Source organism: Anser anser (genome assembly GCF_964211835.1).
Source record: "Anser anser genome assembly, chromosome: 7".
NCBI classification, from domain to species: domain Eukaryota; kingdom Metazoa; phylum Chordata; class Aves; order Anseriformes; family Anatidae; genus Anser; species Anser anser.
In genome coordinates, this window is record NC_139727.1 from 206407 (window position 1) to 219399 (window position 12993).

At 45.5% G+C, this 12993-nt stretch overlaps 1 long non-coding RNA gene across 1 annotated transcript; it reads right to left on the minus strand.

The window, feature by feature from the left end:
• On the minus strand, positions 1-614 carry LOC310902206. The gene is made up of 3 exons (XR_014586557.1): positions 331-614; positions 155-193; positions 1-54 (listed from the first exon to the last, which is right to left on the minus strand). It is a non-coding gene; the product is annotated as an uncharacterized lncRNA (long non-coding RNA).
• Positions 615-12993: the final 12379 nt, after the last annotated feature.

Here is a 12993-nt window from a genome sequence, read left to right on the forward strand (position 1 = left end):
CTTTCTTCGTTTGGACTGGAAGTCAGTAATATCCGGTTTATCTATGTCCGGAGGCTGAGGGAAAAAACAAAGCATAAATATTAGAGGGCAATTTTTTTCTCCTGAGAGAGAGGGTTCCCTGCAACAAAAATGTGGGGGTTCATGGTCAACTTACACAACACAGCGGCAAAAGAGATGTCATTCTTTTAGCATCCTGTTGAAAAAACAGCGCAATAAATTAAACCGGCCACAACGTAAGGAAGAATAGTTTTATCTTTATCCTTTGATGGCACATTTACTAAGTTTTATAAACACATGAAGCAAAAACAGATTAAAAGAAGTGCTATTTACCAACAAAGGGCTTGACAGCTTCTCCACTGCCTCCAAGATGCACCACGCTGAGGTACTCAAGGTAGCGTGGGACCGCACAGTTTCTTCTCTAGCTTTCGCTCTCTTTTGTGCCTGAAAAATTAGCATTTTAAGTGTTACAATGGTCAATTCTCAGCTAAGGAGGCATGTTTTTTACGTCCCAAGGCTACACTGATGATACAATCAATATATTCTGATGACAGAGAAACATGCAGTCACTGGGAGTTCAAGCCATAAAGAAGAGAATACGTTCGGAGTTTAATGAAGTTTACCTTGGGCCTCAGTGCATCTTGCACGTGCTTGTTGCACGAGCAATAAAAGAACTCCGTACTTGTAAAAGGTCAAGACGGATGATGCTAGGACTGCTAAGGCCTCCGAAGCAGTAATCAGGGAAACAGAACTCAAGAAAAGGCTTGTGGTACAGAAAGCATTTTCAGTAACAACACAGACCTCAGAGTTTCACGATGGTCTAAGTGTACCATCTTAAAATCAGTGTATACAATCATAACCAGGAACTAGTTTTACTTCTCTCTTGCTTCCTCCCTTCCCCCAAGATTAAAGTTGGCTGCAAATCTTTGTCTTAAAAGATAAAGATCTGATTTAAACTGTAACAGATCTAAACATTACACTGAAAAAGTAAACTGTTTATTTGCACCACCCAACTTCAAATATCAGTCAAAAACTTCCTTTGGTGTGACTTTTTTTCTTCCCAGGTTAAACCCCTCAAATAACCACACTGTGCTTATCACACGATGTGAAGACAGGAAGCAGACCACGCAGCGTGTAAAAACACAAGTGAGACTCACAGAACCACAGAATGGTTAAGGTTGGAAGTGACCTCTAGAGATCGCCTGGTCTACCCCCCCGCTCAAGCAGGGCCACCCCGAGCAGGCTGCCCAGGACCATGTCAAGTCAGCTCTTGAAGACCTCCAAAGAGGGAGACTCCACAGCCTCTCCGGGCAACCTGTGCCAGGGCTCCATCACCCGCACAGTGCAAAAGCATTTCCTGATGCTCAGACAGAGCCTCACGTTTCAGTTTGTGCCTGTTGCCTCTTGACCTGGCACTGGGCACCGCTGAAAACACAATGGCTCTCTATGCTCTTTGCACCATCCATTCAGGTATTTATATACACCAATAAGATCCCCCCAAACCTCCTCTCCTCCATGCTAAACGGGCACAGCAGTCTCTGCCTCTCCTCAGAGGAGAGGTGCTCCCAGTCCCTTGATCATCTTGGTGGCCCTTCGCTGGACTCTCTAGTACCTTGCTGTCATTCACAGCAAGCAGCAAGAAGCAAGCTACTCTCTCCTTTAAAAGCCTAGTATTTTGGTTCCTCTTTTTACCATAATGCAGTAATATTGTAAAAAACAAAAATAGCCGACCAAAGAGGGTTCCCAGCTTTGCACCACAAGGTTTCAAGGTTTCCCGTAAGTGAGGTACTTGTACTGCCCTTTTTCCGTTGCACAAATGGACTGTCAGAACAGAGCCAGCAAACCCGCGTTTTCATTTTCTTCAAATTCCTTTTGATTTATCGATAAAAGTCACTTTCATTTAAATACATTCCTACCAAACCTGATTTGACTTTCCTTTTCGATTCAGCTCTAGCTAATCAGAGTTGTCAGCAGTTTTTATTTGCTATTTCCAAGAACTCTTGGGGGCAAATAACTCTCTCCAAGAACTATATGAATCGTTCAAAACAGAAAGCATGTTACTGCTTATCTTGGGACTGCATTTAGTCCTGCATGCCTCTGTGTACCAGAAGAACAAAGGATCAGCAAAGTTGATTTTAGATATTTTCAAAGACTGCAGGTTTATACAACATATCCATAGCATGAATGTAGGCATGCTTGGAAAAGAAGATCCACAGATAAATATTAGCCAGGTTTGACTACTGTAGCTTTTGCTACCATAAACACAAGTTTTCAAAGTTATGCTGTCATTGGCTTTTTTGCATCAAGTTATTTTAACGTAATGTAGTCAGAGGCAGACAATGGCACTTAAATGGAATTTTTTGAAAGACCTAACAACAGAGGAAACCCCAACTACCAACAACTAGCCCAAACTGTCATTCTTGTTCTTTCTGACAAGTATTACCTGTGGTAAAAACTGTCATTAAAGAATTTAAACAGAAATCAATCTCGTCTATTTTTGTAGACCAAGAGGGCAGAAGAGCAACTGTTACCACATATTCAGCTCCCTGCTCAAAGCTCCTTTGGCAGTGCTGCTTTTTTTATTTCCATCACTATTTCCCACTACACTACTTTTCTCATACCTGATAAGGTTCCGTCTTTGGCTGCCTTGATCTTACAGCTGCACCACCGGCATAAGCCGTCTTTCCGGGGTATAATGGAGAAAACCCAAGCTGGTTTTGCTTAAAAACAGACGTGCTTCCACGTACCTACGGAAACACAGTATGAGAAGTGGATAGAAAAACAGGTACACATTCAAACTGATTAAAAGAAATACTGTGCAGTACTTACAGGACACAGTCCTCCAAAAACAAATAAACTGAATGCAGGTTTCTTAGAGCTAGCTGCAGAATGCTGCGAGAGGGAATGAGTTCTTTCAGCTTCTGTGGGCCAGAGCAGTGACGATGAAGTATTTTTTAAAACTGCAACATCTGCCAAAATGACGTATGCTAGATGTAAATGCCTCTCGTACGTACAGAACTTTAACAATAAAGATCACACTAATTCAAGTTCTTCAATACAGAAAAATAAGCATGACTTCAGCTTCTTTAAATAGATCAACTTCACGTACAGACTGAAAACCAAGTATCACCTACAAACTTGAAAACTGTTCACAGAGCTGCAAGTAGTTTTCACCAATCTTACCAAGTTAATACTGTGCTTCCAATGCAGGTATTTTTTTCCTTCATGCTAAGATAAAAGAGGACCGCATAAACATCAGTGCATTTGTACGGACAAAGCTTTTTTCTGTGTTGGTAAAAGGCTGGAGGCCAGCACAGATCATAATCGCACAGGTTTTAAACCTGAAGATTCCCCAAAGGCTGCTCTAAGAGTTAACGATCTTCTGCCCATGTATGTTTTACGAAGACACACCAGAAAGTTCTAGTGCACTCAGGTTATATTGCTAAAGCCCAGCAACTCTACTCTCAGCTGTACAAAAGTTCTCTGCAAAACCTGCTGAGCACACGTCAGTCCCTGTCTATATGGGGGACTAGAAAAAGCTGCAAACCTGCTGTTCGCCCTTTCAGCGAGAAGACCTACGTACCAACCTACATCGACACGATGCTTATTTTTTATTTTAAAATGGTGTGCTTTCCTCAATGAATTTGGCAAAAGACATGAAAGTATTGACAGCTGAAGCCTTCTACCAAGAAAGGTCAAAAAACAGCCTATAGCTTATGTCAGAGTAGTTTCTTTATCTTCTCTTGCTGAAACACAGGAAAACATCTCGTGTTCCTATTTGTCACCTGCACTTATTCACATTTAACCAGCTGTCTGTTAGATATTCTGAGTCACTCTTCCTTCTAGACAATCAGCCTAGTTGTCAAGTTACGGCAAGTCAGCCTGATTTCCTACCGTCCCAGTTCAAAATTTACATATAACCTAGCTGAATGCGTATATTTCAGCATTGACTCTTTCTAACATCAGGGTATCATAAACGTATTCCAAAGCACGCTTCTATTAAAAAGGTGATAGGATTATATACTTCTAAAACACTAAAAATTCAATTTAATTCTCGCATCCAAAGTTGACATTCACCTATTTTATTTACTAAGGTGATGTGGAATATTAAAGAACGCAAGGTACTTCACATTAAAAAAAAAGTCAATTAAACAGAGAACACAAAAATCACCTTCATCAGATGCTCTAGAGGAGGAATCACTGGTTGTTGAGATGTTATCATCGTCTTGTTGAGAGGTAGAATCTTCTATTTCTTTTATGAAGGACAGCCTAGGACTGCCAATGCCAAATATAGAAGATGTCGAGGGCTGACAAGGTGGGACAGGAGAATCCAGCATGGTATAATTCAGACGGCTCCGATGAAGAGAGGGCCTTGTTAACACAACTGGGAAGTTCAGTGCTGATCTACTTGTGGATGGTTCTAGACAAGAACAGGGAGATAATTAGCTTTGCTATAGACAAGCTCACAGAAGCCAAAACCTGTTTCCTATCGACAGCCATGCTATTGCCAAGTTCTAAGCGCAAAAAGAGAGAAGCCAAATTTAACTTCTTCCTCACCCAGATACGGTTGCATCTAACTGTCTGGCTACAACAACAACACTGCTTGCGATACACAGTATTAATGTTGCATCCAGAAGTAGTTAACTATGAGGTTTTACAACACCACATTCTGACCCCGTGCTCAAATGCTCTAACGCTGACTTGGCCGTTCACTAAATCAAACATATATACTCCTTCTCCCATGTACAGCTTGCAATAAGCTTTACAAAATTTGAGATTACACGGTAAATTACAGATAACACTGCAGCTTCCATAATATTGGAACAAAGGTTATATTAATCTGAATACACAACATGAAAATGAACGTTTGCAGTACTTTTTTCCCAAGTTCTTCCATATCAGCTCACGTTAGAGGCAAAACATCATCTCCTACCCATTAACTATTGGGATTTTGACCCAAGGGACAAGGATGTTGACCCAAGTAACCAGATGAGCATTTTTCCCTCTTGAAGCAAAGGGTCTGCAAACAATGCCAGTGGCCTGGAATAGGTGGCCTTGAAGTCTATCTTGCTAAAAAAAATCTTATTCTTAAGCATAGTATTCGACACCCACGGACAGCAACATAAGCTGCAAAAGGTTCCAGGGTGTCCACCTGCTCCTGATCTCCTGGAGTTAGCAAGCTTGCAGTGCAGCTGTTCTTACTGAAAGCTCCTTTCACGCAGTTACATAGGAAAGCCAACATGTGTTCCTCAGTCACGAAGACCTTCTCTATTCTTTTCTCCAAACTCATTCCCAAGCTACAGCTACACAGAAAGCCATCAATCTCCTTGTTTACAATTAGATGAGATTGGAGGCAAAGATATTTCCTCCTTATTTTTTGATTCTGCCAACAACAGAAGCAACTGACTTTCCACATTATCTATGGTTACCTACGCACGCTCAGACAAAACTTCTTTACTTATTAAAAGCTGACTTCCCCAAAACAGCTAATTTAAGAGAAACTCAAATAAGAATAGATGCAAATTTATACAACAGGACTACAGGAACAGTGAGAGGCACTGGATATAAGACAAATTAATCTTTCATGAGGTAAAGGAGTTGCAAACCTCGTTGCCAACGGTCAAATACCTTTTCAAAGACACCCCCTCCCCCCGCGTAGACCTTAAAGTTATTGAATATTTTAAGGATAATAATCTCATAAACCACATCCGTGCACAAGTTCCCCAGTTCACCATGAAGTTAACAAGGAACTTTACTAAATTGATCAAAGCCCAGAACAAAAAAAAACAAAACAAAACAAACAAACTCAGGACACGAGACGGAATTTTCCTCTGCCATTCTAGCATCTAGTCTTTTGTTTCGAAGACTGCAAAACAAATTAATTTTTTTAATTGCCTTAGGCAATTAGACAGATTTTCATTCCATATCTTTTAAAAGATGGAAAATGCAACCCAGCACACTTGCAAATGACTTATTTTCAGCATTTAGCACCTGGCTAATAGAGTACCTAAAGTTAACTGATGCCTTCCAAGAGCATAAGATGTATGCTTCGTAACTGTGTATACAGTTTAAAGCTAAGACGGTTTCACAAACAGTTGTTTCGACTTTTTTTGTTTTTTTTTCATTCTGTCAAAACCCTCATTCCAATTTCCTTTTGAAATTCAGATTCAAAACTAGAAATCTGTGAATAAATACAGATGGCCAGAATTCCAAATGATTTTTCACATACCTCGTCTACTAATTCCTGCTGGTTCAGGCGTGAATCTCTCATCGATTATGGTATCTTCATCTGCATAATCGTGATGATAGTTTACCGGAGTCTCCTCCTGGTTTGCAGATTCATTTCTGTCTACACACTCCTCCTCACGCTTATTGAAATACTTCTGCAGCCAGGCCGGTACAATATTTTTCACCGTTTCTGTCATTCTGCTAATTATTCCCTGCTTGAAAGAAAAAACACTTGTTTAATTACAGAAACACAGTCAACAGCATATGCTGGGATACCACCTTCCACGGACCTTGAAGACAGATATTATACAGCAAATATTCAGAAGACGACGACGAGGTTGATCCCTGGCATAGGATCGCTACACTTCTGGTAAACCTAAAATTCACCTAAGATTGATTTACAACTACCTATCACTGTCTGCACTTCCAAGTGACCTTGGCAAGGTTCAAAGTTTTGAAACCTCTGCCAAAATTCACCAGCAGGTCGTCAATCTGCAAGGCTATCAGGAAACTCTACGCCTGAACAGCTCCTGACCTACAGACTTGTTCCAGGACTCTTCCTCTTCGCACCCTCACGTGAAAACCAACTAAACCAGAAGTTCAGCAATTATCTACTGCGACAGTCAGGACCATACTACCCATTAAAATCAGTGAATCTAAATATTTTCAATTTTAGTAATGCTGAATTGCAGTGACTATACGCACAAAAAACAGTTCTGCTCTCAACAGTCAGGCTAACCCAGAAGATGTCCTGCAAGAAACACAGCTATAGCTATAGCACCAGCACCTCCTCTTGCAAGAGCCTTCTAAAGCTGTTGCTGTATTTTGTAGAAGACTGACTCTGCGGCATACATCGAGTACGATCGGAGAATTCCCACCTGACCGAAAGCCCCAGGAACTACGGTTAAATAAAAGATACATTAATATAAATGAATATAATTAATAATAAAAATTAATAATAAAAAATAATATCCAGAAAGCTGACAATCATGAGCTAGGCATCCTGCTAATCATCCCTCCTGCAGGCAGGGGGAAAAAAAAAAAGTAAATTAGATCCAGGACTAGTTCCCAGGAACTTTGAAGCTGCTAACTATACTGTCTACAGTGCCCAGGCACCTTCAGAGCTTAATGGTAAGAGACAGAGGGTTTGGTGGGCTGTAATTACGATCACAAGCACACAAAACACATCTATTTAAGTATTTCTAAGAATCGACTTATCGACTAAAGTTGTAGGGGGAAGGATGAGAAAAACAGCGGGGTAGGGATCAGAACCAGAGGTATAACCTCACAAAATCGCATCGGTCGCTTTCGTGCCTCCCCAACTGCATCACTGAGAGACAATTAACATTAAGCCACAGAACCTTCTGCAGAGTGGACATGATATTGAAGATAAACTGAAATTAATTGACAAATGCTCTAAGCAAGCTATCTGCTCAAAGCTCGTCCTTTTACGTTATGAACATTTGCACGATTCGTCTGGTTACAAAGCTAACTGCTATAATAAATGCACACATGTAACACCTATCAGTTTGTCTATTTATCAAATCATTAAAACTCTTCCCCGATAAGTTACTGTTAATTTGATCTGCGCTGGATGTGCAGCAGCCATTCTCTGTGCAGAATCCCCCAGATATCCCCACGCACGTGTTTGCTCTGGCACACTCTTTAAATAAACCTACTGGAAAACACGCAGAGATAACAGACAATGGAAAAGTTAGAAAACCATCTCCACTGATTATTTTTAATCCACGTGTAAGGTTTATCAGTTAGCTACACAGTGTCGGCACACGCAAGCTATGGCACTTTCAACATTAATGCACTGTTCAAGCCAGAGGTTTCAACGGTTGCTCTGTAAGCGTGGGGAATGTTTGCATTGCCCTTCCAGGCCAGCTTTAGATGGACAAGATTGATTGTCAATATGTGGTATAAGGGACTTGGCATTTCTGCAAGTGATAAAAACCTAATTGAGCAGCTATCCATGCGTAGCGCTCCCTTGGTTTTGCATATGATAATCAATCCCCTCAGCTACGTTGCTCATTTAATAGCGGAGAGGTTTTGGCTGAACAAACATGTGCAGAGGGCATCTCCAGAGCATCTCTCTGGGCGTCCTGACATTTCTTAGCAAAGAGCTGCTGGGAGGGATCTCGGCGCGTCCCCCCTCCAGCACGGGGATTTTCACACCCCGAATTGACGGACCGCTTTCACCACCAACCTGCTGTACCCTACAGCACAAACGAGAAGCAAAGCCTGGCAGGTAACGTTCAGAGAATTGATGATGGGCTGAGGAGGGGTGCAGGGAGCGGGGAAAGCCCTGGGGGTGGCACTGGGGGTCCTGAGGGCAGCGGGCTGGGGGTGAAGGGGAGGGGGAGGAGGGGGGTAATGGGCTGGGTAGAGGGGTAAGGGGGTAAGTAAGGGGCTGAGGGGGTAACTGAGGGGGTTAGGAAGGGGCTGAGGGGGTAACTGAGGGGGTTAGGAAGGGGCTGAGGGGGTAACTAAGGGGGTAACTAAGCCGTTGAGGGGGTAACTAAGGGGGTAACTAAGCGGTCGAGGGGGTAACTAAGGGGGTAAGGAGGTGGGTAGGGGGTAACTAAGGGGATAAAGGGGCGGGTAAGGTAAGGGGGTAAGTAAGGGGGTAACTGGTGGGCTGAGGGGGAAGGGCCCGCTGTGGGGGGGCCGCTCCTCACCCGCTTGCTCCTGGCACAGGGGGGCTTCGCGGCGCCCAAACGGTGGCGCCGCCTCTTCACCTTGCCGCCGGCCGCTCCTCCTCCTCCTCCTCCTCCTCCTGCTCCTCCTCCTCCTGATCGGGCTCCTGGGCTGCCGCCCGGCGCCCCGCCGCCACCGGCCCTGCCACCGCCGGCCATGCCGCTGCCGGTCGCGCCGCTACCGGTCGCGCCGCCCGAGGCCATACCGCCCCCCCCCCGCGTTCGGTGCCGTCACGGGGCCCCCCCGCCCCCCGCCGCCACGCGCCGCGGGGCCTGCCCTGCCCCTCGTGGGAATAAAAATGTTGTTTTTGCAGAGTTACGTTGTTTAAAGGTAAGGAATGGGGTATCGAGGTGTGCTTGCAGCGATAAGAACGCTTAGCAGGCGACCTTGTAAAATGCAGACAACCAGACTCCGTAGAACAATTCGGGGAAAATCACGGTGTTGAGTCAAGTCAGGTGAGTGAAGAACCATTACCGCTTCAACCAGTAAAAAAGTCGAAAGAAATTCGAAATTTAACAGGCCGGCAACTGAAGGCCATGCATTGTCTGGGAAGCATCAGACAGATTGTGAGCCTGGATCACCCCCTCAGTGGGGAAACAGGGGAGGGTCCCGTCATCAAAAAGTATATAAACTGGGTTTTGGAACCAGCAGGGGCGCTCCTGCTCGTGGGACGCCCGCCACTGCGATCGCGAATAAATTCCTGCTTCGCTGAGCTCCTCGCCTGAGCCCAAGTTATTGGCTACGGAGTGTTTCTCACAATTTGGGGGCTCGTCCGGGAGCCAGTCGCCTACTGGGGAGCCCCACCGCCGCAGCAGCAGGAAGGCATGCCCCGCTGATTTCAGCGGTCCTGTGCATCGACGGCGGCGGTTCTGCGGAGAGCTGACAGAGGGCCCGAGACTGATGAAAGAGGCAGGATCCGTGAAGGAGTGGGGAAGGGAAGAAGGCAGGCACTCCGGCTTTGAGAATTGATCCGGTAACTCTGTGCACAGACCAAGGTAAGAAATAGGAAGTATTGCCTTGGGGGTCGGGTGAGACTCTGTGTGCCGTGTGATTGAGACGTACTTTTGTACGGAGCGAGTGTGGAGTCCTGATCCGCGGTTCCGCAGCTCCGCGAGGGGCGCGGCCGGAGACGGACGAAGCGTGAGATAAGGGAGAGAAAGGAAGAGTCTCGGGAAATGTGGTGTATGGTAAGCCCTTGCACGGGGAAGTGCTTGGCAATACACCAGGGAAATTTGGTGTGCGGTAGTCCTCGCACGGACGGGACGCCCGCCACTGCGATCGCGAATAAATTCCTGCTTCGCCGAGCTCCTCGCCTGAGCCCAAGTTATTGGCTACGGAGTGTTTCTCACACCCTCCCCCTCCCTCCCTCGCGCGCCCCCTCCCCTCACGGGAACGCGCGCCCCCCCCTCCCGCTGCCGCTCCCGTTCCTCGCCCCGCCCCGGTCCCGTCCCGGTCCCGCCGCCCTCCCGCTCCCGCCCTCAGGACCCGGCCGCCATAATGAACCCCGGCCCGGCCACCGTAAGCACGGGGCTAGGAGTCACCTCCAGAGCCTCCCCGCGCCGTGGCGCCGACCGCTGGTGTGCCGCAGCACCGCGCCGGGCGTGGGACGGCGCCCCGAGCCCACAGTGCTCGTCAGAAAAGCCCCGCACCGACAACCGATACCCCCGCACCGACAACCAACAGCCCCCACGCCGACAACCAACGCACAAGCAGTGTTTTAGGCCGGATTCGTGGCCCCGTTGGTCCGGGAGGCAGTCGTCACGCTAAATTCTACCCCACGGCAGGGGAACGATGGGCATCGTGACAGATCGCCGCCCCAGAAAATAAACACATAAATAAATAATAAAAACGATAACGGGACATGAATCGTGCCCTTAATAACAGACATTGGGCAGTGAAATCACCGACTTCTGCAACAATACGTGCTCAGGGAACTGACTAAAACCCCTCCTGCATCGGCCATGTAATAGCTAGGCAAACATCACATAATACTTCCCTCCCTCATGTACACCAAACCTATTAAGGCAACCATAGTAGCGTGATAACGTGATTTTTCTCCTCCAGATCAGCGTCAAAGGCAGCTACGCTAGGTTTGCTCATAAGTTCAAACGCTGCTTTATTTATTTATTTAAATGCCATTTTTCTTATTTAGAAGGATTTCCATAGGGTGACAGGCCTTTAATGACACGACTCAGAAACATTTGCCGATGCAGTCAAACGGTGTCTATTAACGCGAGGCACTGAAGTTAATTGGTATTAAAAATGAGCCAAAACGAAAGGCAAGTATCTGCGTGTCCAGCAGAATGACAGCGATCATCACCATTTGATCAACCTTCCCTGTGAGGTCTATCTGCAAGTTACTTTGAGGTAGCGCTAGAAAGAAGCGGTTGGTTCAGAGCATCCCTGCAAAAAGAAACATCCACGGCTTAAGTACCGTTTACTCTTTTGGTATCCTTTTAAGTACTTTTTACCCGTTTCGGACTCCTGCCTTTTCCCGGCTCACTGATGACAGCATTAGTAGCCCCTCAAGCTACTGTCCTACAGCCTTTCCCATCAGTGAAGAGATAGGAAAAACCCCACTACTTCTTGGAAAAGAAAACCAGCAGGTTTTTGAATAAAAGCACTCTCTGTTGCAGCTAGGTACAACGAAAAGAGTTTATGAAATCATTACGGGACATTCTTGTAGAAAACTTCCTCAAGCTTGGAAGAAAAAAAAACATTTCAGCTAAGTAAAACAGAAAATAACTGGAAGAAGTGAAGTATGGCGGTGTTGGAAAAGTTGCTTCAAAGACTTGTTTAATTAAAAAGAAGGAAAAAAGCAAGTCCCTACTGCAATCCCATCTTTGTCAAACTGATGGCGGGCACCAGTACGATGTGTTCAGCTAACACAGGCTGGAAGTTGTAACTGCAGCTGTGAAGTTTACCCAGTAAAAAGACTCCGCAAAGCATTGTAGCAATTCCGATGCAATCACTGCTTCCTGAATTTGTGACTCACGGTTAACACGGCAGTACAGGAAGAAGTCTGGCATTCACTGCGCTCTTACGGTAAAGAATCTGCCCTGCGCACACCATCCCAAGCCAGGTATGCGCTCCTAACAGGAAAGGACGATAGGCTGATAAGTCTCAGCAGAGGGAAAAAGACATCAGAGAACTACTTTATAACAGCAGCATGCGGGCTGCAACCAACGTTCTCTTCCTCTCATCATTTTCATTTCTGTGGACTCCAAGAGAATACACTCCCAACATTTTTCAGCTCTGGAGAACAAACAGCCCAACCAATCTCATTCACTGAACTACAAAACTGGTATTTTCGCTATCTAGTCCAGAAAAGGAGGCGCACGTCTCTAACGTACAGTGTAGAGACCTTGTTAATAGGCAAAGTCTGCATAAAATAGGTGGCCACAGCCTGATTTTCTGACGTTCAGGGCCTTGGGTCACACACCACCACAGCATCAGACTTAATGAAGTCACCAATCTATGTGGGCCTCTCGTTACACAGGTCACATGTTATGGACCAACCTCTCAAAGGCCAAAAAACAGCACTGATACTGCCGGGCCAACACACATCTGTAGCATCCCATTTCTGGGTGACAACACAATGAATGTTTCCACAAAGTACTCGATGCAACCTAACTACTGTGTTTGGTGATGCAAAGCAAGCCGTGTCAAAGCAGCGTAGCACCCAGGCACATTCCTGGAAGATGTTTTGCTGCTCACGTTGAAGAAAATAGATAAAAAAATCCTGTGCAGTTTGCACTTCTGAGCTCAAGTACCACAGCTATGCACTGCAATTGAAGTGGCATCAAACCTTGTAAGGTTTTGAAGCTTCAGCACTGCCATCCAAATTCAAGGAGGCTGCATCTATTATCTTGAATTTGCCCCAGCTCAGTCCCCTGAAACAATTCCATAGACACGTACAAGCAACCCTTTTCCCACCCAGATTCTTTGCTTCATCTATTCCACCTCTACCTTGTGTCATATTCTTATTAATCTGCCCCTCAAAAGACTCCCTGGCTCACACAAAGAAGCAACCCAACAAATCCCTGTTCCCAGCCACGTTGCTTT